At 42.2% G+C, this 21,930-nt stretch overlaps 1 protein-coding gene across 3 annotated transcripts in view; it reads left to right on the forward strand.

The window, feature by feature from the left end:
* Positions 1-8,241: 8,241 nt before the first annotated feature.
* Positions 8,242-21,930, forward strand: part of pam (peptidylglycine alpha-amidating monooxygenase) — a 189,749-nt gene continuing 176,060 nt past the window's right edge. For all 3 annotated transcript variants that reach the window (XM_063068606.1, XM_063068608.1, XM_063068609.1), the window contains exon 1: positions 8,242-8,325. The gene's annotated coding sequence lies outside the window, so the exon portion shown is untranslated. The remainder of the gene's footprint in view (positions 8,326-21,930) is intronic.

The raw sequence follows: 21,930 nt of genomic DNA on the forward strand, positions 1-21,930 counted from the left end.
AGCTCTCGTGGCTTCCCATAATTGTAAGGAGTGTACACTTCATTATAGGTTAACGCTCCGTTGGTTCTGTTTACGTGCACCCAATCTTCATTCAGTGATCACTACGTGTAACTCCCCCCTTTTGTGGTCCCTGCTATCCTGGAAAACTGCCTTTAAATCTGCTGCTCCCTGAAGCACTATAATATTTTCTGCCTGTTCACTACTCACCTCTTGTAATTGTACCTCAGCTGCCTGTGCATCCGAATTACTGCATCTCAGCTTCATATCAAATAACATAATGTCAATTGAATACTTTTTATGTTCCTTTCTCCGATCTGATCTCCAGTAATTATTTCACAACCTTTTCAATTGTCCAGTCCAATCTCTAACAATCCATTCATCAAACTGACCGATAACATTATATTCTCCGAGGCTGCCCATCGTTTTCCTCCAATACTTCATTAGCTCCTTTAAAATTTCAGTGGAGTTCCAACATTTCATCCTCCTCCTGATATTCTCATATTTACTGCACCATTTCTGTCTGTATATTAATGTATGCACAGTTTTTATTCACTCCTTAGTTTTCTTTAATGGAAGGAATTTCTTATCTGTCATGGTTAGATTCATAGACATACTCTAGCCATAATAATTCTTATGGGTCTTTCAGTGTTAATTTTTTTCCTGACCATGGTTCTAACTTACATTTACCTTACCTTTCACCTCTATCAGGGCACATGTTGTGAGCCTTTCTGCTGGTGGTTCTCTGTGATATTAATTATCTGTGTATAGTCTTTAATGTACTTGGGTAGAGTAGAGCTGCCCTGAAATATTAGAGGAGTGCAACTCAAAACTCTCTTTAAAAGTTTATTGAAACGTGTTAACAGTACAATTAGACCATAAGACATAAGAGCAGAATTAGGCCATTCAGCTCATTGAATCTGCTCCTCTATTCAATTATGACTGATTTATTACCTCTCTTAAACCAATTCTCCAATATTCTTCCCATAACCTTTGATACCGTTACTATTCTAGAACCTATCAACCTCTACTTTAAAAATGCCTAACAACTTGGCCTTCACAGCTGCATGTGGCAATGAATTCCACAGATCACCACCCTGGCTAGAGAACTTCCTTCTCATTTTTGATCTCAAGAGATGCCCCTGTATACAGAGGCTGTGTCCTCTGCTCCCAGGCTCCCCCATTATAGGAAACATCCTCTCTATGTCCACTCTCTCAGGTCTTTCAATATTGAATAAGTTTCAATGATATCCCCTCTCATTCTTCTAAACTTCAGTGAATACAGTCACAAAGCCATCAAGCACTCCTCATATATTAACCCTTTCGTTCCTTCACCAGTGCCAGGACATCCTTTCTTCAATAAGGGGCCCTAAACTGCTCACAAAACTTGAAGTGCATTAAGTAATTCAAATAACAAGAAACTGTAAATGAGGTTTTCTGCTGCTGTAGCCCATCCACTTCAAAGTTTGATGTGCCGTGCATTGAGAAATGCTCAACACATATTTATTTGAGTTGCTCTCATCTTCCAGTCGGTTTGAACCAGACTGGCCATTCCCCTCTAACTTCTGTCATTAACAAAATGTGTTTTGCTCACAGAACTGCCACTCTGGATGTCTTTTGGCCCATCATATAAATGTAATCACAAAGGAAGCACGGCAGTGCCTCTACTTTCTCAGGAGTCAGAGAAGATTCTACTTTCTCAGGAATCACTGAAGATTTAGCACGTCATCAAAAAACTTGGCAAACTTCTGTAGATGTGTGGAAGAAAGTGTACTGACCGGCTGCATTATGGCCAGGTATGGGAACACCAATGCCTTTGAGTGGAAAATCCTACAATAGGGAGTGGATTCGGCCCAGTACATCGCTGGCAAAACCCTCCCAACTATTGAGTACATCTCCATCAAACGTTGCCGTAAAAAAAGCAGCATCCATCATCAAAGATCCTCACCACCCAGGCCATGCTCTTTTCTCGCTGCTGCCATCAAGTAGAAGGTACAAGAGCTTCAGGACTCGCACCACCAGGTTCAAGAACAGTTACTACTCCTCAACCATCAGGCTCTTGAACAAAAGGGGATGACTTCACTCAATTAAGGACTCTTTTATCTTGTTATTTCATACTCATTATTTATTGCTATTTATTTATATTTACATTTGCACAGAAAAAGAATCTCAGAGTTGTATGTGGTGACATGTATGTATTCTGACAATAAATTTTACTTTGAACTTTATACAAATAGTTCCTTTGAGGTCCATATGCACACACATTGTAATTGATAACACACTTCTGAATGTTCAAACACCTTTCCTTGGAGCAAATACTGAGCACAAATATTCTAAAAACTTTTGACGACAGAGAGTCAGAGTACGGAAATTAATATTATCAGAGCTGTCTCTGAGTACACAAGTAACTATTGATTACCTCTATCTATGACCATGTTTGATATGGTAAGTGCCATCAGTGTCGTCTGCCAGGTTGAACTCAAGTCACAATGATGCAAAAAGTGTTGCCTGGTTTGATACAAGCCAATTAACATAACCACTTCATCGTTAGGGCTTGGCTCATGCATATGCAAACACCTCCTGGTCACCATTTTGCAAATCATATCTCCTAGTTTGTGGGCTTTTAACTTCAGTTTACTGCTTGCAATTTACAATAAAAACTGAAGACCGGTTCTAATTTGAATTAACATCAGCTATATTTACATAACTCCACAGCACACCCTAACATACTCTCCTCTTGGCCCCAGACAGAAATCCAGGAGGACAAACTTTAAGGGGGATCTAATTAAGTGGGGCAGCCTCACTTCAGATCCCTTCCTCAGTTACTAACCTATCATGTTCCTATGTGCATCTGCATTGACACTTTCATCCCTAACTGGCTATCTACAAGACCTAGCAGAGAAAGCAATAAAACGTTCCAGAAATTTGATCACATTCTCTTCTTGGATACTGCACCTCCCTTAATCACAGGACTCTGCAGAGAGTGGTGTGGACAGCCCAGCACATCTGCAGATGTGAACTTCTCACTATTCAGGACATTTACAAAGACAGGTGTGTAAAAAGGGCCCAAAGGATCATTGGGGACCCAAGTCACCCCAGCCACAAACTGTTCCAGCTGCTACAGTACCACAGCATAAAAGCCAGAACCAACAGGTTCTGGGATAGCTCCTTCCACCAGGCCGTCAGACTGCTTAACTCATGCTGACATCACTGTATTTCTATGTTATATTGACTATCCTGTTGTACATACTATTCGTTATAAATTACTATAAATTGCACATTGCACATTTAGGCGGAGATGTAAAGATTTTTACTCCTTATGTATATGAAGGATGTAAGTAATAAAGTCAATTCAATTGTCCTCTCGATATCAACCAGTCTTTAAAATGCAGCCTCGTCGTTCATTTGCTTGTTGCCTCCTTCCCTGCTGCTCAATGCGCTTTACATATCTTCACCCCTTCAATATCTGATGGCCGAAACTCAGCAGTGGCTACCTGTAGGTTCTCTGTGGGTAGGGGCACCAGCAAGGTAACTGTATCAGGCTCACAGGCAACAGTTCGCATTCCATGCCCAGAATGGAATGTGCTGACCATTTCAGATTGAGATGAATTATTTGCTTAGTGGATGATAAATTTTTGAAATCTTCTAATATGGAGGGCTGTGTAGGTCCAGTCAATGACGTTGATAGATTTTTAGGCATTATGAAAGAAGGGGTAGTACAGGAAAATGAAGTTGAGGAAGATCAGCCATTATAAATAGCAGAGCAGCTTTGAGGGGTCAACTAGCCTACTACTGCTTCAAACCTGAATGTTGTTGTGTTCCCTTTTTAAAATATATTTTGAGATTATTTATATCATTGTCCCCACTGTGGCCACACAGTAGACTTTTTTACACCTCCTTTGGCAGAGATGTATCTTCACTCTGCCACCCATAATTGATATATAGATTAGGTAATAATTATCTAGATTCAATTTGTTTCACTTTTTGTACAGAATGTACACGGGCAGTATTCAGCTTGTTGGTTAAGTACCTGTTGAAAAAAATTCAAAAAATAAACTTATTATCGAAGTATATATATGTCATCATATTCAACTGTGAGATTCATTGTCTTACGGGCATACACAGTAAATTTAAGTAACACAACAGAATGAATGAAAGACAACACCCAACAGGAAGGACAAACAACCAATGTGCAAAAGACAACAAAGTGTACAGCTACAAAAGAAAATAATAATAATAAAAAACAATAAATATTGAGAACATGAAATGAAGAGTCCTTGAAAGTCCCTGTGTTGCGGGAAGAGTTCAGTGATGGCGCGAGCGAAGTTAAGTGAATTTATCCCCACTGGTTCAAGAGACTGATGGTTGGGGAGGGGGGGTAATAACTGTTCCTGAACCTGGTGGTGTGAGTCCTGAGGCTCCTGTACCTTCATCCTGATGGCAGCAAGTAGAGAGCATGGTGTGGATCCCTGATGATGGACATTACTTTCCTGTGACAGTGCTCCGTGTGGATGTGCTGAACGATGGGGAGTGCTTTAACCGCAGTGGACTGGGCCATATCCACTACTTTTTGAAGGAATTTCCATCTGAGGGGATTCCATACCAGACCGCAACAGAAGTGATTGAGTTTTAAGAAGCACGTTGGCTAATCAGGCAGAGTTAGGACTACTGCTGAATGTTCTTCTCCATTTCTTTATCACATGAGGTAAAACGTATTGGCTGAAGTTATTAGAAGAAGCTGAAATGGTAAACCTATTTGGCAGCTCTGACTGAATACATAGAACCATAGAAACTACAGCACAGAAACAGGCCCTTTGGCCCTTCTTGGCTGTGCCGAACCATTTTCTGCCTAGTCCCACTGACCTGCACACGGACCATATCCCTCCATACACCTCCCATCCATGTATCTGTCCAATTTATTCTTAAATGTTAAAAAAGAACCCGCATTTACCACCTCGTCTGGCAGCTCATTCCATACTCCCACCACTCTCTGTGTGAAGAAGCCCCCCCTAATGTTCCCTTTAAACTTTTCCCTCCTCACCCTTAACCCATGTCCTCTGGTTTTTTCCTCCCCTTGCCTCAGTGGAAAAAGCCTGCTTGCATTCACTCTATCTATACCCATCATAATTTTATATACCTCTTATCAAATCTCCCCTCATTCTTCTACGCTCCAGGGAATAAAGTCCTAACCTATTCAACCTTTCTCTGTAACTGAGTTTCTCAAGTCCCGGCAACATCCTTGTAAACCTTCTCTGCACTCTTTCAACCTTATTTATATCCTTCCTGTAATTTGGTGACCAAAACTGAACACAATACTCCAGATTCGGCCTCACCAATGCCTTATACAACCTCATCATAACATTCCAGCTCTTATACTCAATACTACGATTAATAAAGGCCAATGTACCAAAAGCTCTCTTTATGACCCTATCTACCTGTGACGACACGTTTAGGGAATTTTGTATCTGTATTCCCAGATCCCTCTGTTCCACTGCACTCCTCAGTGCCTTACCATTAACCCTGTATGTTCTACGTTGGTTTGTCCTTCCAACGTGCAATACCTCACACTTGTCAGTATTAAACTCCATCTGCCATTTTTCAGCCCATTTTTTCAGCTGGTCCAAGTCCCTCTGCAGGCTCTGAAAACCTTCCTGTCTACTACACCTCCAATCTTTGTATCATCAGCAAACTTGCTGATCCAATTTACCACATTATCATCCAGATCATTGATATAGATGACAAATAACAATGGACCCAGCACTGATCCCTGTGGCACACCACTAGTCACAGGCCTCCACTCAGAGAAGCAATTTTCTACCACCACTCTCTGGCTTCTTCCATCGAGCCAATGTCCAATCCAATTTACCACCTCTCCATGTATATCTAGCGACTGAATTTTCCTAACTAACCTCCCATGCGGGACCTTGTCAAAGGCCTTACTGAAGTCCATGTAGACAATATCCACTGCCTTCCCTTCATCCACTTTCCTGGTAACCTCCTCGAAAAACTCCAACAGATTGGTCAAACATGACCTACCACGCACAAAGCCATGTTGACTCTCCCTAATAAGCCCCTGTCTATCCAAATGCTTGTAGATTCTGTCTCTTAGTACTCCCTCCAATAACTTACCTACTACTGACGTTAAACTCACCGGCCTATAATTTCCCAGATTACTTTTCGATCCTTTTTTAAACAACAGAACAACATGAGCCACTCTCCAATCCTCCGGCACTTCACTCGTAGACAGCGACATTTTAAATATTTCTGCCAGGGCCCCCGCAATTTCAACACTAGTCCCCTTCAAGGTCCGAGGGAACACCCTGTCAGGTCCCGGGGATTTATCCACTTTAATTTTCCTCAAGACAGCAAGCACCTCCTCCTTTTCAATCTGTACAGTTGCCATGGTCTCACTACTTGATTCCCTCAATTCCATAGATTTCATGCCAGCTTCCTTAGTAACTACAGACACAAAAAAACCTATTTAAGATCTCCCTCCTGTCTTCTCCTATCATTTTGGATCTCCCCCTCCCCCTCCACCTCCAACTTTCAAATCCCTTACTCACTCTTCCTTCAGTTAGTCCTGACGAAGGGTCTCGGCCTGAAACGTCGACTGCACCTCTTCCTACAGATGCTGCCTGGCCTGCTGCGTTCACCAGCAACTTTGATGTGTGTTGCTTGAATTTCCAGCATCTGCAGAATTCCTGTTGTTTAAGATCTCCCCCATTTCCTTTGGTTCCGCACAAAGCCGACCACTCTGATCTTCAAAGAGGACCAATTTTATCCCTTACAATCTTTTTGCTCTTAATATACTTGTAAAAACTCTTTGGATTATCCTATGAGCCCCACTTATTATCCTTCACTTTGACTGCCAAGGCAACCTCATGTCACAGTTGTGTTCTTTAGCGGTCAGCCACTGGACTCTGCCATCATTAAAGATGCTTCCCCGTGTCCACCACCAGAGGTATTAAAATGGCAGAGAACAATCATTTTCATTTGCCAGTTATGCTACTGGCATTTAGGGCGGCGATAAAGGTTCCTCCAATCTGTCTCTCCATACCATCACACACAGCGATTGGTGTGTCCATTGCAATTTTTTTTACCAGTCAGGGTTGTTAGCTTGAGCTGAACCCCTGAACCTGGAGGACTGTTGGACCACTCTTAGTCTGTCCCGGACCCTTTCACCTGTTTGGCATGGGTGACTCTATCAAGAGCCAAAGCACAAAGCCCTGACTCCAGCCACATAGCTCTCCGGGTCATTGAGGCACACAAGCCTCCAAACCCTATGACATGGTTGTGGCCCTCTTGGATGAAAGAATAATATCACACGAAATAAAAAAATACATGCTAAGAACTGGTTTCTCTTTGTGTGGTGGTCAGTCTGGTTCGGGATGCCTTTGGCTTGCTTCTTTTGTTTACACGATATTTTTTTCTCTCTGCGGAGTGATTTTTGGCCTTTTTCACTGGGATATTCGGGTCTCTTGTGGCTGCCTGGAAGCAGAGAAGTTTCAAGGTGTATAATTTATACAGTCTTTGATAATAAATGAGCTTTTAAGCTTTGAACGTATTTAACAGCAGTATTTCGCCCTCTTGTTTCAAAATTACCAAGCAGTGTCCCTGTTCCGGAAAACTTTAGAATGACAATTTAAATCTTTGGAATTCAAAGTGTTTTCTGTCCTTCAGCACACCCAGAAAGCGGGAAAGCACGGATGGCAAAGCGCAGCCGCCTGGGCTTCCTACACGTCATCAATCTCCGCCCCCTCTTCGCCGTCACTTGTTGCCAGCTCCACCCTTCCCCTTGCTCCGGGTTTCACTGCGTCACCAGACCTCGCCCACCCGGCCCCGCCCCTCCTGTTCCTTAGGCACTAATTCCCGCCCATACCCAGCGTCACGTTGCTCGTGCACCCAATCACGTCACCAGTCCTCAGGTCCCCTTCACATTTCTCGGGCTCTCCTGGTGTTAGAAACCCCCTCCCACCACTTCCCCTCTGCCAATCCCCATACGTCATTCCAACCTGTCTCGCCCCTCCAGCTCCACCTCTGCCAATCCCCGCACGTCAAACGCCCTGTCCCGCCCCCTACAACTTCCCCTCTGCCAATCATCGCATGTCAATCCGCCCTGTCCCGCCCTCTACTACTTCCCATCTGCCAATCACCGCACGTCCATCCGCCCTGTCCTGCCCTCTACTTCTTGCCCTCTGCCAATCCCCGCACGCCAATCTGCCCTGTCCCGCCCTCTACTACTTCCCCTCTGCCAATCCCCGCACGTCAATCCGCCCCGCCCGCCTTCGCCAAGGGTTTCGCCAGGGGAAACTGAGAGTGAATGTGGTGGTGAGTCTGAATAAATTGTCTGCTGATTTTCCGACATCAAAGGCTTGCGATGGGAAACGAAAGTTGTGGCTGGGTCAGAAGGCTTGGGTGAAGGAGCAGCTTAATAGGAACGAGTTTGAGTGAGCGGAGTTTGATAATGGTCCAGCAGCATCGTTGGGAGTCATGTCAAAACTTGTAACTTCCTGGGAGCAGTGTGAATGGAAACTTAGATTGAGGGAGGAAAGGAAGGAAATGGAGAGAAGTTGGAAGGCGAGGAGAGAGAGAGGGGAACAGGAAGAGGTATCGCAGAGAATAGGAAGAGTCGGGAGGAGGAAAGAAAGGTGATGTCGGGAGGAGGTGTAAGGAAGATGAGGGCTAGGGAGGATAACGAAGAAGCGGAGGAGAAAAAGACTGTTGAAGCAATGTCAGGGGTCCAATGGGTGGAGAGGAGTAGGGAAAAATGGATGAATAGGAGGATGTCGTGCAGTAGTAAATTGGAGGGTAAAAAGAGGGAGGTGAAGGGGACGAGAAAGGGTGGAGGTAGTTGGCAGTGGTGAGGGAGAAGAGGTTGGGGGGAAGATGAGGGAAGAGCAGGAGTAAGAGGGAATAAATGGGTAAACAAGTGGAGGAGGAGAGCAGATTGTGGGATTTAGGGAATGGAAGGAGGAAGGGGGAGATGTCGTGGATGGAAGGGTGGGAGAGGAGAGAGCAGGGGGACAGGAGCATTTAATTCAGGGGAAATACGGGTAGACCAGTGTCAAGGAGGGCAGAGGAACAGAGAGGGGTAGGTGGGTGGGAGGGTAGGAGGAAAGTGGGGCTCATAGGAGAGGGGGAGGTTAGCGATTAAGTAGATGGTATAAGGGGAAGCGTTGGTAAAGTAGGTGGGGGTGGGAGGAGGATGAGGTGTAAAGGAGCAGAATGAAAGGAAAGTGTGAGGATAGGAAGTAGAAAGGGGGGAATGCAGTATATCACTGTTACATGAATTGGATACACCAGGATCACTTTTTTTTAGAAAAGTGGTGAATTTTCCACATGCACATTTAAATATTTTGTTTTTAAAGTAACGTGTAGCTATGTCCAAATGTTGGAATGCTGGTGCTTTTTTATTCAGATAAAAACAGATGCTTAGAATTAGTGGGCACTCAGTTGCGTATGTCTGCAGAGGAAAAGTTGTCGTCTATGCCAGCATGAGAATGATTTGACCACTGGACTGAAACAAGCATTCATTTGACAAAACAGCAGATGTTTTTGCACTAAGCTCAAGTTTCCTTCCCGCTGACTATTTGACATACTTGAAATTTACTTGCACAGAACTGTTTAAAGGGCTGATGTATATAAAATATGATTATCAGTTTTAATTGTTCAGGGTTGAGAAATAACTTACTTTTGGACTCCCACTGGAATAAAAAAGGATTGTATTTAGTTTTATTCCCAATGAAAGGCATTAGAATCAGCATATCTTGTATGTGTCTGTTAAGTCAACCATGTGAATTTTTGCAGCCTGTAGATTCTCTGTAATGGTTGCCTGGAAACGGGGCATAATGTTGCTTTAGATCGAAGCTTGTCTATCTGACATAGAGTGGCTTGTGGCGTTCCTGTCATTTGTGAGCAAGCAATTTGTGATCCACCTGGGCAGATTAGCATTCAGAGCTTCAGAAAATGCGTCCATGTGTTTTCAGTTCTTTTAATGTCGAAATCTGGGAATTTCTGCCATTAAATGGGGTATTGTAAAGCAGTTTTGCTTTCTTAATTCATGATGAAGAAAAGCAAACTGTGATTTCCAGAATATTTTCTCCAAGTGTATAATAAAACAAATTGGAGAGAATTTGTTCTGGAATGGATGATAATATGTTTGAGCATATGGTATGGAATTCTGTCAGCTCTTTTGTTTAAGATTTGCTTTGATGTTGATTGCACCGAGGTTATTGCTTGATAGATGTGCCGCGTAGTAAAAAAAATATGAGATGCCATTAAACATACAAACCTAGCAGAGTAGGAGGAGTAGGCATTTGGCCCTTGGAGCTTGCTTTGCCAATCAGTATAATCATTTGTCTCAGGACCAGAATCCCATACGCACGCTTGTCTTTTGTGTTTACAAATCTGTCAGTCTACTTAAATATGTTCAGTAGTTTAGCCTTCACATTCCTCTGTCACATAGTTTATAGCATGAGTAAGGAAATTTCTCCTCTCTGTGTGCTTTCCCCTAATCTGAGCTGTACCCCCTCCCCCGTGCTAGACAATTCAAATAGTACAGGAACATTTTCCGTTCTTCCGGTGTTTTAAGTGCTATTGGAATTCCATTAATTTCAACAAAACCTTTCAGTCTTCTAAACTCCAGTGAAAACAAAATATTTTAAGCCAAACAAACTTTATGCAGAATTTTAAAAAAGAATAAGTTGTGCAATGTCTTTTTATTCTTGCATTCAGAGTCAATGCTTTTATTACTTAAAACCAGGAGGATTTTTGCCACACATTTGGCCCTCTCAGATGGTACACTACTTGAGGGGTTTCCTCTCCCAATTTGGCTCCGTCCTTTCCAGGAGCAGAGTACTGGATACAGTACTGTGGTCCTTTCCCACCAAGCTTTGGTGTATTCCTCAAGTTAGGGTGCTGTTTACTACCTCCGCCTGCTAGAATCTTGGATGCCCGCCGATGACTTCTATTTCTCCTAACACCCGCTTTGGACACGTCCCCTAACGCCCTCATTGGGAATCACTGCCCTGTACTGTGGTCCTTCCCCTCCAAGCTTAGATGTATCCACCAGCATGTATTCCTACAGTCTGGAATGTGCCTGGTAGCAGCATTCCTTTGTGGGCATCTCAATGTGCTGACAGGCCAACAAGTTTCAGGCAGTAATGACATTTTATGCTTCTACTCCAACTGATTTTAAGAATGTATTGTGCTCAGGATAATTATAGGAGGCAGATGTCCAAGGCCATTTTAAGGAAATAAACTCTGGGAGATTTCTCTTTGACCTTTGCCATTGCTCAGACAGGAGTTTGGAGATAATTGACTAGCATGTTTTCCCAGCACTGTACTCAAAAAACTTACCAACTTCATTTGAAATATTTGACAGAAACTGTGGTGCTATGCTACATAATGATTGATTTTAAACACAACTAGAGACTGGAAAAGGCCCCCTCCTTGTTTATCTCAAGATATGTACAGTGATCATCTCCCAAATCGTCAAGAAAATAGTAAAAATAACTAAATCATGTGGAAAAAATAGGAAAATTTTTTGACCACCATTGCCTAAAATGATGGAAATTTATTTACAAGATCTGTTCTGATAATTCCGTATAGCTCCAACCTTCTTCAAGAGGTGATCTTGGCTCCAGATTAAAATGAGTCTAAATGTAACTGGATGAAAATTCGTAGGCGAAGCCATCATCAGAAATCTGTTCCAAGGGGTTGGAATGATTTGGAAGAAAGAATGATGTCCTGACCTGAAGTCTGAATTTAGACCTATACAGGGTAAAGTTTGTGACCCTGATCCTTTCATAAATCGGAACAAGATATCAATTCAAACACAAGCTATGAATTTTAATATAACTCTTTCAAGTCTATGCTTTTCAATTGAATCTCACCTTTTTCTAATTTCAAGTTAGAAATAACTGGCATTAAATGTAATGGCTCTTCAGAATTTTCAAAGTCTCTGTCATTTGTATAATTTAAAAATGGTTTAATTTGCAGATTCATCAGAAATGATTAACATACTTGCAGGGCATCACTAGTTAGCATATTGGGTGTTTTGTCCTGAGGCTGGCACATGGATGCAATGACAAAGAAGGTATGCCAGTGTCTTTGCCTTCTTTGAAGGTACAGAAGGTGTGGCTTGTCACTGAATGCTTGAACAAGCTTCTACAGATGTACTGTTTAAGGTATCCTGACTGGTTGCATCATGGTCTTATATAGCAATTCAAATGAGTAGGAACATAGCAAACTGCAGAGTAGTGGATTTAGTCCTCCCCACCAGGGGTTCCTAATGTCTTCTATACCATGGACCAATACTAGGGGCAAGGGGTTCGTGGACCCCAGATTGGGAACCCCTGTTGCCCACCATCTGTAGTATCTACATGAGGTGTTGCTTCAAAATCTATCAAAGATCTCCATCAACCAGACCATGCCATCTTCTTACACTACCACTGGTCAGGAAGACAGACCCACACCATCAGATTCAAGAACAGCTACTGCCCTCCAACCATTGGGTTGTTGAAGCAACCAGCGCAATTCTAATCACTACCTTGGTATATCAGAACTACAGCCACTTTGTATTACAATGGAATGATTTTTTTTAGTTCCAATTGTGTTGTTTTTACTAAAAGCTGTAAAATTTGTTGAATTTTTTTAGTTGTGAATATTGTTGGTCTGATGGTATGTTCCTGGGATGCTGCTATAAGTAAATTTTTCATTGCACCTGTGCTTACAAATAGAGTCATACAGAAGTACAGCACAGAAACAGGCCTTTCAGCCCATCTAGACCATGCCAAAACCATTTAAAATGCCTACTCTCATCAACCTGCACCAGGACGGTAGCCCTCCATACCCCTACTATCCATGTACCTATCCAAACTTCTCTTGAACATTGAAATCGAGCTGGCATGCATCACTTGGGTTGGCAGCTCATTCCACAACACCCCTCTGAGTGAAGAAGTTTCCCCTCATGTTCCACTTACCCTTCTCATCTTTCACCCTTAAGCCATGACCTCAGGTTGTAGTCCCACCCAATCTCAGTGGAAAAAGCCTGCTTGCATTTACCCTATCTATACCTCTATCCAGTCTCTTCTCAATCTTCTACATTCTAAACAATGCAGTCCTAACCTTTTCAATTTTTCTGTGTCCAGTTCTGGTTGCCTCACTATAGGAAGGATGTGGAAGCATTGGAAAGGGTACAGAGGAGATTTACCAGGATGTTGCCTGGTTTAGAGAGTACGGATTATGATCAGTGATTAAGGGAGCTAGGGCTTTACTCTTTGGAGAGAAGGAGGATGAGAGGAGACATGATAGAGGTATGCAAGATATTAAGAGGAATAGATAGAGTGGATAGCCAGCGCCTCTTCCCCAGGGCACCTCTGCTCAATACAAGAAGACATGGCTTTAAGGTAAGGGATGGGAAGTTCAAGGGGGATATCAGAGGAAGGTTTTTTTACTCAGAGAGTGGTTGGTGCGTGGAATGCACTGCCTGAGTCAGTGGTGGAGGTAGATACACTAGTGAAATTTAAGGGACTACTATTCAGGTATACGGAGGAATTTAAGGTGGGGGGTAATATGGGAGGCAGGCTTTGAGGGTCGGCACAACATTGTGGGCTGAAGAGCCTCTACTGTGCTGTACTGTTCTATGTTTCCTTATAAACTCAGGTCCTCCATATCCAGCAATATCCTTGTAAATTTTTTTTCTGTACTCTTTCGACCTTGTTTGCATCTTTCCTGTAGCATTTTTGCATATGGCAATGAATTTGCCTTTGACTTTATTTGGGTATATAAGTGCACATTTCATTGGAATTTTACTAGTGCAGTGTAATAGCTTATGTTGGTGTGTCTTGTTTTGACAGTAATGCTATCAACAGTAACGGTGCAAGCAGCAAAGGATATGTAGTATGGTGTGCATTGTGACATTTATTTGGCCTGCAAACCTGAATAAATCCAGCATTATCAAGTTGGAATGGTGCTCCTCCCTGCATTGGGGGGTGGGAGGGGGGTGAGGGCTGAATGTTTAGCTTCAGCAAATCTCTCATCTCATTTGTGCAATCAAAAGGATCTAATCAGTTCTAATCTGATGATTGTCACCTTGTGGTAGAGGGGATTGTGAATTCCTGAGATCCCAAGAGTGATGCTGTCTGGAGCTTGGCTCCTAGTAAGGTCAAGGGAAAGAAGTGACCTAACCAAGACCTCAACGGTGGAGCTGGTGGAAGATGATGTAGCAAACGGTGGAGAAGGCGGAGGAAGGCTGCAGTAGTGAAGGGTCCCCAGTCATCTTGCATTCCATGCCTGTGCATCAGCCTCCCCATGTTAAACAAAGTTGCGTACAAATATGCGCCATTCTGGAAATGATGTCTTGGGAGAACTTCAGACTCAACTTGAGTGTTGCACTACTAATCACTTCTGGGTTATTTAAAGACTTAAAGCAGAGTTGTGCAGAAATTCTCTTTGAAGACCTCATAACAATTTCATTTGGCTTCACGGAGTTAGGAGGTTACAGTTAAGATTCTATCCTGACTGTTAAGCTATAGCTAAATTTGTTGCTGCAAAATATTGGTATTTAATGGCTGTTCGTTTTCTTCTTACTGATGCTCTAGAGAAATTGGAGGGGGCTGCAGAGTAGTTCTCTGCATAATTAAATCTGTAATTATTATTAAAGTCTCAAAATAATTATTATCAACAAATTACTAGTAGTACCAGAGGAACCAACACATTGGACCACTGTTATACCACCATCAAGAGTGCTTACTGTGCTGTCTCATGTCCACAGTTTGGGAAATCCGATCAGCTGGCCATATTTCTAATCCCTGAGTGATAGGCAGAGACTGAAGACTGCAGCATCAGTAGTGAGGACCAAGAAAGTATGGACCAGGGAGGCACGGGAGCGCTTACAGGACTGCTTTGAGTCTGTGGACTGGACTGTATTCAGGGATTCATCTTTGAGTCTGAATGATTAAGCCACAGATGACTTCATTAAAACCTGTGTGGATGAGTGTGTGCCTAGGCGAACTTACTGTACCTACCCAAATCAAAAGCCATGGATGAACCAGGAGGTTCGTAGTCTGCTGAGGGCTGGATCAAGTCTGGCGACTCAGGTCTCTGCCAGAAAATCAGCTACAACTTGCTTGAGGTTATTTCGAGCTAAGGAACAATTACGAATGAGGCTAGAGGCCAAATTGGATGTACGCCCACTCTGACATGGTTTGCAAATCATTACTTCCCACAAAGCAAAGCCTAACACCATGAATGGCAGTGAAGTTTCACTCCTAGACGAGTTCAACGCCTTTTATGCTCGCTTTGAAAGGGAGAATAAAACTACAGCTATGCAGATCCCTGTAGCGCCCGGTGACCCTGTGATCTCTGTCTCAGAGGCCGACGTTCAGGCTGTCTTTCAAGAAGGTGACAGGCCCTGATGGAGTACCTAGTAAGGCTCTGAAAACTTGGGTCAACCAGCTGGCGGGGTTGTTCAAACACATTTTCAGTCACTCACTGCCACAGTTGGAAGTTCCCACCTGCTTCAAAAGGGGAACAATTATACCAGTGCCCAAGAAGAGCAGGCTCAGCTGCCTTAATGACTATCATCCAGTAGCACTCACATCTACGGCGAAGTGCTTTGAGAGGATGGTTATGGCTAGAGTCAACTCCTGCCTCAGTAAGGGCCTGGACCACTGCAATTTGCCTATTGCCACAGTAGGTCTACAGCTGTGATCTCATTGGCTCTTCTCGCGGCCTTCGATCGCCTGGACAATACAAATACCCATATTGGAATGCTGTTCATTGACTCCAGCTCAGCATTTAACACAATCGTTCATACAGTTCTGATCAAAAAGCCCCAGAACCTAGACCTCTCTACCTCCCTCTGCAACTGGATCCTTGACTTCCGAACGGGTAGACCACAATCGGTACAAATCAGAAACAACATCTCCACCTCACTGACAATCAACCCTGGCACCCCTCAGGGGTGTGTGCTTAGCCCACTGCTCTACTCTCTCTCTGCACCCACGACTGTGTGGCTAGGCACAGCTCAAATGCCATCTATAAATTTGCTGACAATACAACCGTTGTTGGCATAATTCCAGGTGGTGATGAGAGGATGTACAGGAGCAAGATAAATAAGCTGGTTTAGTGGTGTCACAGCAACAACTTGGCACTGAACATCAGTATGACCAAAGAACTGATTGTAGACTTCAGAAAGAGTAAGATGGGGGAATGTACACTAGTCTACATAGAGGGATCAGAAGTGGAGAGAGTGAGCATTTTCAAGTTCCTGAGTGGCAATATCTCTGAGGATCTAACCTGGAGCCAACATTATCAACGTAGCTATGAAGAAGGCAAGATAGCAGTTACATTCACTAGAATTCAGAAGAATGAGGGGTGACCTCATTGAAACCTATGAATGGTGAAAGAGTGGATGTGGTATAGTGGGAGAGTCTAAGACCAGAGGACACAGCCTCAGAGTACATAAGAACATAAGAAATAGGAGCAGGAGTAGGCCATCTGCCCCGCCATTCAATAAGATCATGGCTGATCTGTCTGTAAACTCAGCTCCATCTACCTGCTTTTTCCCCATAACCCTTAATTCCTCTACTATGTAAAAATCTATCTAACTGTATCTTAAATATACTTAGTGAAGAAGCCTCAATTGCTTCCCTGGGCAGATAATTCCACAGATTCACCACTCTCTGGGAAAAACAGTTTCTCCTCATCTCCATCCTAAATCTTCTCCCCTGAATCTTGGGGCAATGTCCCCTAGTTCTAGTCTCACCTACCAATAGAAACAACTTTCCTACTTCTATCTTATCTATCCCTTTAGGGGGTGTCCTTTTAGAATGGAGAAGAGGAGGAACTTTTTTAGACAGAGTGGTGAATCTGTAGAATTCTTTGTCACAGCAGCTGTGGGGGTGGGGGTAGTTTTTTATGTATATTTAAGGCAGAGGTAGATAGATTCTTGATTGGCCAGAGCATGAAGGGATACGAGGAGGAGGCAGAAAGTTAGGGCTGAGTGGAAAATTGGATAAGCCATGATGAAATGGTGGAGCAGACTTGATGGGCCAAATGGCCTAATTCTGCTCCTACGTCTTGTCATCTTGTATATGGAGCATTGTGGTAGCAAATAGCAATTTTGTGCCAACCACTCTGCCTTCTCTGAGGCTAGGTGTTTGCAGAAAAGCATTACCCTTTTATAGCTTGCTTTTGACTGCAAGAAGCCTATTCCCTACATTCTCTTTAAGCTGACCAATGATATCCTTAGGCCATTTTTATAGGATAGGATTATCATCTGCTGACATTTTTCTGGAACTCATTCTGACAGCCTGAGTACTTTCAGCTTGTAAAGCATTTCAAGGAATGTTTTCCTATATTACATGTTTTAATGTATACACAAATCCTTCAATAAAACTTTGCTCCCTTTTAAAGTCCATTACCACCCACACAAAGCATTTTAAAGTATTTTACCTGCTCTGATGCATGCACATAAGCATGAGGGAATTGTCCTTGGCTTGAAGAATAATTTACCGTTAGGATTTGAGTTCTGAACCCAATTTAATTTTTGTTCCTGCTCGTTTTGTGATTTCTTGAGTTGTGTCAGTATCTATGCCTTTCTAATACTCTTTTCAAATAACCCACATTTGGAAGGGATAAGGTGGTAAATATTATCAGCTTTTATGCTGTGTACTTTTTTTGACTACTAGATTTAAAAATAAAAGTGGAATGCTCCTGGTCTGTAAATGTTCCTCCTAACAAATTGTTAATATTGTGCTGCTCGGGGAGGGGAAGGCGAGTGGTCAACAGCCCGTCCCAGTATTCCTAGTAGCCATCGCTATTTATTGTTCTTGTCTTAAAATGCTGTCGGGGGATTATGGTGGAATGTCCAAGTTCATTTATTGTTGTATTTTAGCTTGGATTATACAGCTATTCACTTGTGTGTTTGTGGGTCACCCCAACTGTAACCGGGGTGGGTGATCATCACCTCCCCGATCTGTATGTGACTGAGTGGGTTCTGTCCTCGGGTCATTACACCAGTATGTTTTTGTGCTTGTCGCATAAAAAAAAATTTTAAAACATACTAAAAAAATTTTTAAAAATAAATAAAACCAGCAGCTGAGCTAAGCGAGCTCCTCTTGTCTGTTTTCATGAACCGAGTGCTCGCCACTGTGTTTCTGACTGAACACATCCTGCAAAATGTATTTGTGTAGTTGAACCTAATAATCTGAGACCTCTTATGTGTATAAAACTGAGCATTGTTTTAGTACTAATTTTGTGAACTGCAGTTTGAAATTCTGGTGCATGTTAACTATGATTCCCCGCCCCTCCCCCCCCAACATTGAATAGTCAAAACTTCATTTAACTTTGCTGCTTTTTCACTCTATTGACTTGCCATGTAGTGTCAGTACCTGAAGCATAGACTACAAAATGAGAAGGGAAATAAAATTCTGATATTAGAGTATGGATTTCAACTCGAGGTTTTTAGGCATTATAGTAACTTGATCATTTTCAACCTTCCAGTATTATTTTAATCTTTTAAGGTCTGGACGATAATTTGAAATGATTTTAAATTTCTGACCAACGTGTCTTGGTGGTAAGATAATTTTCACAGAGGAAGGTTGTGATTTGAAGCTACTTTGCTAGCAGCACAATGCTGCCTTCTTTTAGATGTTCAATCAGGACTGCGCAAATCTGCTGGAAATAGGATTTGGTTCTCAGGCCCTTGTAGCTTGTTATGCCATTCACTTCGCCTTTGATCTGATTTGTATCTCAATACCATTAACCTGCATTTCCTTCATGCCCCCAATAGTCCAAAAAACCGTTCAGCTCCTTATTCAGCATCTCTATTGACTGAGCCCTCACCCTTTTGGGGAAGAGGTTTAGCTTCCCCTACTTTTTCTGGAAAGGAAGGGTTTGTGATATAACTTCTGTCGGTTCTGGCTATACTTTTAAGGTTGTGCTTTTGTTAGTTCAGTTTGTCCACCACAGAATTTTTTTAACCTATCCTGGATGTTACTCTAAACATCTTGATAAGGTCACTCAACCCTCAAGTCTTGGATTCAAGTAACAGCAAGCCAATCTATTATAGTCTGTATAGGAGGCTTACTCTTAAACTTATAGGTATCACTTTAAGTAATCTGCAAAGCATCTTGCCAAGACCTGTATGCCTTTCCTGAGTTACGGTTTCTAGAACTGAGCACAGATAGTGTTACCATATGCTCTGTACAACTAATGCATAATCTGTCTTTTAATTTCACTCCTCTTGTCAATATAATGTTACCTTTTAATTTTAATAATTATTCACTAATTTTTAATAATCTGTGGACAGAGGCTTAGATTTCTTGAGCCTCTGATGTCTTACAGTGTTTTCGTGTCTGCTCGGCAAACTAATTTCAATTTATCTGTCTTTCTCTCTTCGGTGAACAAAATTCCATCAATCTCAGATTCTATGTTAACAATTGATGTGGCATTAATTACCACTGTTCACAAGAATCTCAGTCAAGTCAACCCATAACCTCCTTAATTTCAGGAAACATGAAATGAGTTTGTAATCTTCCTTCATTATTGAACCCGTTAGGTAATCTTTCTGCGTAACTTAACCTACTGGGCAATCTCTCGCCATAATTTAACCCACTGGGTAAGGGTCCTCATGAAGGGTCTCAGCCTGAGACTTCAACTCTTTATTCCTCTCCATAGATGCTGCCTGACCTGCTGAGTTTCTCCAGCATTTTGTGTGCGTAAACCCATTGGGTGCCTTTTCCAACAGCTCTCGGTTTCTCGCCATTTGAAAAATACTTTAATCTTAGATCCAAAGTGAGTACTTGGAATTCAGCACTGTTAGAAAGCTGGTCATCTGATTGTTTGGAAATCCCAGATGTTTGTTGGCATCTGGTTCACTGGAGCTCCTTTTCTGCACTCCCTTGAAATGCACCAGGTGCACTGGAAAACTTATTATGTAACTGTGTAACAACAAATGAAGTAATTTAAAGATGTGTTGGGTCAGAATAGCAAGAACATTGACTAGTGTTGCACCACCAACATCTCTAGAGTGCCAGATTTATCAGAATCTTACGTGCCAAAGTTTTAACACTTTGTAACTTGGCTTTTTTTTATCTCCAGCACTCATATCTGAATTTAATATAATCTGTACACCTAGATATACAACTCTTTAACCAAGGTATTTCTAAGCATGACAAAAGCTTGATCTTTGGAGAGCACCGTTGATGTGTGCTTTCACTGAGAGGCACTTCCTGAGAAATATAGAAAACCTGTGTTAAAGTGTTATGGTCAAAGGCCAAGGCATGGGAAGTTTGGTAGTCAACCTTTGCCTCATGGTTGCTGAGTAGTTAGAACCCATTGTGTACTTCAGTGAAAGTGTCACTGGCTGCTAGGTGCACACTAATGAAACTGTCATTTACACATGGCAACTGGACTTCCCATTACATTTTCACCTTCACCTATCTTTGGGCAAACACTTTCCCTTGCTGTACTTTTTCCCATTAATAGTTACAACTTTACCTTGATGTCCCTTAAGTTTTTTTTAAATTGCTTGTAATGGATTTTTTGGCCTCACTTTTTTTATAGATCTGTAAGACTAAGGTGCACATAAAACATCCTGTGGTATTTCTCAAGGAAGTGACTCCTTCCTGTATCCTCATAAATATCCTCTTCCCTATCAGTTGTGTTTTATTCAACATGTTAGAAATTGATTTACAGGTATTTTGTGTGAATTTATCCACAAAAGAACATTTGAAGATGGTTCAAAAAATCTGTTTAAAAATTGAGAAATCTAAGATGAATAGGTTTCACTTTGCAACAATGTTTCTTGGTGGGTCAATAAAGAAAGCCTAGTCCTAGTTTCAGTATCTTTAAAAACAAAGTTGGGATTTTCATAATACAGACCACTTAGTTTGGAACTTAAGACTGAAAGTCAAATCAATTACCTCAAATGTCGAGTAACAAAAGAGCATTTACTATAAACACGAGGAGATCTGCAGATGCTGGAAATCCAAAGCAATACACAGAAAATGCTGGAGGAACTCAGCAGGCTGGGCAGCATCTATGGAAATGAATAAACAGTCGATGTTTCAGGCTGAGAGCCTTCTTCCGGACTGGAAAGGAAGGGGGAAGATGCTAGAATAAAAAGGTTGGGGGGGGGGGGAGGGAGGCGAAGGAAGATAGCTAGAAGATGATAGGTGAAGCCAGGTGTGTAGGAAAGGTAAAGGGCTGGAGAAGGAGGAATCTGATAGGAGAGGAGAGTCCTGATAAAGGATCTCGGCCCGAAACATTGACTGTTAACTCTTTTCCATAGCTGCAGCCTGACCTGCTGAGTTCCTCCAGCATTCTGTGTGTGTTGCTTGGATTTCTAGCATCTCGTGTTTGTGATTGCTCTCTTCTACTTTCTATTACTTCCTTTTTCTTTTATCGTAACATATTTGATTATTTTCAATTACATTGTCACCTCGAGGCTTAACTTCGGGGCTCATCTTACTTACTAGGATGTATCCTCTGCAAACTCTAACACTATCTGATGCGAGGGTTTGTTCAGTCATGCCCTTGGTTCATGTTGTCCTCCTCAAATTCTGTCTTACAAAACATCCGAAGAGCTTGCCATCCCTAGCCTAGCTAGTACAACCTCTTTCTCACTACCCCTTTTGATATTCTTTCATCCCATCTCTTTATTCGTCTTTTCAGCATTTGAAAAGCGACCTTGGATTGCTTTCTGATTTTCTGCCTTGTACTCCCCCATCTCAGTATAATGCTCCTGCTCTTTGAATATCATTTTGTCACAATATTGTTTCCCTTCACAACTGAAAGCAGGAGCTTTTATTTTGGCTTGTGTACAATACAATCAAATTGTGAGGAAATTGGCTGGTGTTGTGACCCGTCTGTCACTGTACGAGGTAAACCTACTTGATATCTTTGCATATCACCGTGTCTCTG

Source organism: Mobula hypostoma, chromosome 16 (assembly GCF_963921235.1).
Source record: "Mobula hypostoma chromosome 16, sMobHyp1.1, whole genome shotgun sequence".
Lineage (NCBI taxonomy): Eukaryota > Metazoa > Chordata > Chondrichthyes > Myliobatiformes > Myliobatidae > Mobula > Mobula hypostoma.